We start from the raw sequence: 6,021 nt of genomic DNA, 5'->3' as shown, positions 1-6,021 counted from the left end.
GGCTATATATAGATCTGATCACGTGTGTCGACCTCTGATCTCTGACCTCTGACTGATGTTTAAACACACTGTCTCACATTACCGGCCTGGTCCTTGGTGGTGTAGTGGTTATGGCATCAATCATAAGGCTGGTAGGTACTGGGTTCGCAGCCTGGTACCGGCTCCTTCCCAGAGCGAGTTTTAACGACTCAATGGGTAGGTGTAAGATCACTACACCAACTTTTCTCTCACTAACCACTAACCCACAGCCCTGGACAGACAGTCCAGATAGCTGAGGGGTGTGCCCAAGTCGGCGTGCTTGAACCGTAACTGGATATAAGCACGAAAATAAGTAATAAGAAAGACAGTCTCATATTTTCAGAATATAAAGCTATAATCCACCCCACCCCACACAAATAGACACGGACACAAAAACAGACTTATAACTAGGGGTGACTATTGCGGTCAGTTTTACTATTGCAATAGTATTGCGATAGTTAAAATACTATTGTGATAGTATCGCAATAGTGATAGTACTATTGCAATAGTATCGTGAATTATTAAATCGCTTAATAACAGTAATATGAATAGATATTTCGTAAAACTATTTACCTTAGTCTTCCAATATGTATGTATGTATTGATATATGAATATCTATATATTGTATGTATGTCGAGGATGACTGTTACATACATACATATATATATATATAGAAAAAAATTATAGAAACTTAAAGAAAATTCTCTTCTTAACCGTTTACGGAGTTTTAGACTATTAACTACTCAGTTGTCCCCCCCCCCCCCCCCCCCCCCCCCCCCCAACAAAAAATCCTAGCTACGGCCCTGGCATATATAATGCTTGTTAATGTTCTGCTTCAGAAAACACACACACGCAAAACAAAACCCAGAGAGTGGGCCCATCAAAGGGGTTGGATCTTATATAATCAGACTGAGCTTGATCCCGCCTTCATGGAAATTACAGTTAATCAATACTGGCGCGTGTGCAGGGAGAAGGTTTTTGTTATTATTCAACAAAGAATTATAAGTTTTTGGGCCCGTATCGTATCTGGTAAACAAACAAAATCATCGTTTTTACTGCATGAATTAATGTTAAACGACTCTTCTGTTAATGGATATAGTTATAAATGGATAAAAATGGTCGAAGATATATTTAACCAGCTAGGCATGACAAATGTTTGGATGTCACGGAACTTTTCATCCGTAAAAATACTTCTTAATCAAGTAAAATTAAGACAAAACGACCAGTATTTACAACAATGGAATACAAACATAACTTCATCATCAAAAGGTAAAACGTACACTATATTTAAGAAAAACCTTAGATTAGAAAAATATCTTATTATATTACCACACACATGTTGGACTATATTACTCAAATTTAGAACATCTAATCACTACTTACCAATCGAAACAGGACGCTGGAACAACACCCCAGTGGAAGATCGAACGTGCACATTATGTGACAATAATGATATTGGAGACGAATTTCACTATTTATTCACGTGTACTTATTTCACTAACTCCCGTAAAAATTTGCTTAAGCCATATTATTATAATAAACCAAGTACGCTGAAATTTAAACAACTAATGACGAATAGCAAAATAAGTGTTCTCAAGAAATTATGTAAATTAATAAAAGAAATTATTAATAAATGCAGTAAACCCTAAAATATATGTATATGAATTATGTACAATGTCTTATTACTACCCAAGTATACATGTATATATGTGTGCGCATGTGTGATTAGCACATTTGGTAGGAATTACAATAATGTAAAATACATTACTTTATTCTAATTGTATTATATTATTCCTTATTATTCTATTGCATTTGTATTATACTATTGTCTCTATTACTTTATTGCATTTGTATTAATACTATTGTACTATTGTCTCCTGTAAACCCTATCTTGTCACTACAGTTTATATATCATGTTCCTCATATGCCATATGAGCGTAATAAAGTTCTGTTGGATCTTATATAATCAGACCGAGCTTGATCCCGCCTTCATGGAAATTATACTTAATCAATACTGGCGCGTGTGCAGGGAGAAGGTTTTTGTTGGATCTTATATACTCAGACTGAGCTTGATCCCGCCTTCATGGAAATTATACTTAATCAATACTGGCGCGTGTGCAGGGAGAAGGTTTTTGTTGGATGTTATATAATCAGACTGAGCTTGATCCCGCCTTCATGGAAATTATACTTAATCAATACTGGCGCGTGTGCAGGGAGAAGGTTTTTGTTGGATGTTATATAATCAAACCGAGCTTGATCCCGCCTTCGTGGAAATTATACTTAATCAATACTGGTGCGTGTGCAGGGAGAAGGTTTTTGTTGGATGTTATATAATCAGACCGAGCTTGATCCCGCCTTCGTGGAAATTATACTTAATCAATACTGGCGCGTGTGCAGGGAGAAGGTTTTTGTTGGATGTTATATAATCAAACCGAGCTTGATCCCGCCTTCGTGGAAATTATACTTAATCAATACTGGCGCGTGTGCAGGGAGAAGGTTTTTGTTGGATCTTATATAATCAGACTGAGCTTGATCCCGCCTTCATGGAAATTATACTTAATCAATACTGGCGCGTGTGCAGGGAGAAGGTTTTTGTTGGATGTTATATAATCAGACTGAGCTTGATCCCGCCTTCATGGAAATTATACTTAATCAATACTGGCGCGTGTGCAGGGAGAAGGTTTTCGTTGGATCTTATATAATCAGACCGAGCTTGATCCCGCCTTCATGGAAATTATACTTAATCAATACTGGCGCGTGTGCAGGGAGAAGGTTTTCGTTGGATGTTATATAATCAGACCAAGCTTGATCCCGCCTTCATGGAAATTATACTTAATCAATACTGGCGTGTGTGCAGGGAGAAGGTTTTCGTTGGATCTTATATAATCAGACCGAGCTTGATCCCGCCTTCATGGAAATTATACTTAATCAATACTGGCGCGTGTGCAGGGAGAAGGTTTTTGTTGGATCTTATATAATCAGACCGAGCTTGATCCCGCCTTCGTGGAAATTATACTTAATCAATACTGGCGCGTGTGCAGGGAGAAGGTTTTTGTTGGATCTTATATAATCAGACCGAGCTTGATCCCGCCTTCGTGGAAATTATACTTAATCAATACTGGCGCGTGTGCAGGGAGAAGGTTTTTGTTGGATCTTATATAATCAAACCGAGCTTGATCCCGCCTTCGTGGAAATTATACTTAATCAATACTGGCGCGTGTGCAGGGAGAAGGTTTTTGTTGGATCTTATATAATCAGACTGAGCTTGATCCCGCCTTCATGGAAATTATACTTAATCAATACTGGCGCGTGTGCAGGGAGAAGGTTTTTGTTGGATGTTATATAATCAGACTGAGCTTGATCCCGCCTTCATGGAAATTATACTTAATCAATACTGGCGCGTGTGCAGGGAGAAATTGGATCTTATTAATCAGACCGAGCTTGATCCCGCCTTCATGGAAATTATACTTAATCAATACTGGCGCGTGTGCAGGGAGAAGGTTTTCGTTGGATGTTATATAATCAGACCGAGCTTGATCCCGCCTTCATGGAAATTATACTTAATCAATACTGGCGCGTGTGCAGGGAGAAGGTTTTTGTTGGATCTTATATAATCAGACCGAGCTTGATCCCGCCTTCATGGAAATTATACTTAATCAATACTGGCGCGTGTGCAGGGAGAAGGTTTTTGTTGGATCTTATATAATCAGACTGAGCTTGATCCCGCCTTCATGGAAATTACAGTTAATCAATACTGGCGCGTGTGCAGGGAGAAGGTTTTTGTTGGATGTTATATAATCAAACCGAGCTTGATCCCGCCTTCGTGGAAATTATACTTAATCAATACTGGCGCGTGTGCAGGGAGAAGGTTTTTGTTGGATGTTATATAATCAGACCGAGCTTGATCCCGCCTTCGTGGAAATTATACTTAATCAATACTGGCGCGTGTGCAGGGAGAAGGTTTTTGTTGGATGTTATATAATCAAACCGAGCTTGATCCCGCCTTCGTGGAAATTATACTTAATCAATACTGGCGCGTGTGCAGGGAGAAGGTTTTCGTTGGATGTTATATAATCAGACCGAGCTTGATCCCGCCTTCATGGAAATTATACTTAATCAATACTGGCGCGTGTGCAGGGAGAAGGTTTTCGTTGGATCTTATATAATCAGACCGAGCTTGATCCCGCCTTCATGGAAATTATACTTAATCAATACTGGCGCGTGTGCAGGGAGAAGGTTTTTGTTGGATCTTATATAATCAGACTGAGCTTGATCCCGCCTTCATGGAAATTACAGTTAATCAATACTGGCGCGTGTGCAGGGAGAAGGTTTTTGTTGGATCTTATATAATCAGACCGAGCTTGATCCCACCTTCATGGAAATTATACTTAATACTGGCGCGTGTGCAGGGAGAAGGTTTTTGGGGATCGAAGCTCCTCCTTGCTCAAGTCAATTTTCTTTTTTTTCCAATATATTTTCTGGAGGAGAATGACTCAACCACCACTATAAACTTCAAGTCAAGTCTAGACCCACCGCATGCTAAAATTCCTACGCACGCACCTGCAATATTATATCATCCCCAATTTTTATTATTAGTATTTTTTTATTTTTTTTGTGGTGAAAATGATAATGAATTGTGTTGTTTTAGGTCATGGTGTGAAATAGAAGAACACTATGTTTTTTTGTGATTTCCAGGTACTTTATCAGAATTTTAGAAACGTTTGTTTTAATTAGTATCTTGTGATAATTAACACTGAGGATTATACACAGGAATTTTGTAATTAGACGCGTTTCTTTTGTTGTTCAGTGTATCCAAATTTTTTTGCAAATATAGTGAACATATATATTTCTCTCTTTTTATATGCACTATTAGATCCATAGTTCCTTGAAACATGAGTGTAGGTATTGGTGTAATGGTTTTATGTGCCTTAGAATAAGAGTTTCAGTACAAATGTTAGTTAAATGGCGGCCATTTTGAAATTTAAAATAGTGAACACGGGCTTGGGGCGATATTATTTTTTTTATGTCCCGATTTTAAATTGACCACACAATGATACAGATCATGTGTGCCACGTTTCATTGATATTTGTGTTTTGGCCACTGAGCTAATGCAGGGTATTTGTGATTATTAATATATAACAGCAACATTAAAATAATTATATTGTCATTGGAGCTAATATTTTATAGCTTACACTTTTAAATGTGATACAAACAGAGTCAGTTAATTGGCGGCCATTATGAATTGTGTCGTCACGTGACCAATTGGGGTAACTGCCATGTTGATCATATATCAAGGTTTACTCTACATACAGGCCCGTACGCAGGATTTTTAATGGGTGGGTGCGAATTGCTCGTGATGGGACCTCAACATAAAAATAACCCCTCAAAACAACAACGATTACGTAACGTTATTTAAATTTAATAGAGAAAAGTGGACCTTTAGTAAAAAAAACAAAAACGCCCCCCCCCCCCCCCCCCCCACGCGTACGGTCCTGACATATGATGGTCTAACATAGTGAGGATTATATAAAGTGACATGTTAGTATCACATTTTGCATAATTGGACCACTATATGTCACAACTCTACTACACTATTAAGCAAACTGACCGATAGAAGGTGGCTGTAGGCCATCTCTTATCAAAATGACTCATCAGTGCCTTGCTGTGGGTCATACACTGTTTGTTTATAAATTTGACATATGCAGGAATAGATTATATATTCATAATATACGGCAACACAGTAATGTAAAACTTGGAGTAACAGCTATGGAAATATCAACTCGAGTGTCATCTAGCGTTTTTCTATTATGTCATTCTGACATATACTCTTCAAAAAAGGTTGGGGAACCTGAAATATTAATGTTAATATTAACTATTAGACCGAACATTCATTTTGACCACAGACATCCTAGTAAAGAACGTCCAGGTTTGTTTATCAACACACCGAAACACATTCCATAGTTTGCACGTGCATCACGCAGTTGCCCCGTACACGTGCGTGGG

The sequence above is a fragment of the Gigantopelta aegis genome, chromosome 1 (genome assembly GCF_016097555.1).
Source record: "Gigantopelta aegis isolate Gae_Host chromosome 1, Gae_host_genome, whole genome shotgun sequence".
NCBI lineage: Eukaryota > Metazoa > Mollusca > Gastropoda > Neomphalida > Peltospiridae > Gigantopelta > Gigantopelta aegis.
The sequence above is the reverse complement of the archived record's forward strand: the minus strand, read 5'-3'. Positions refer to the sequence as shown.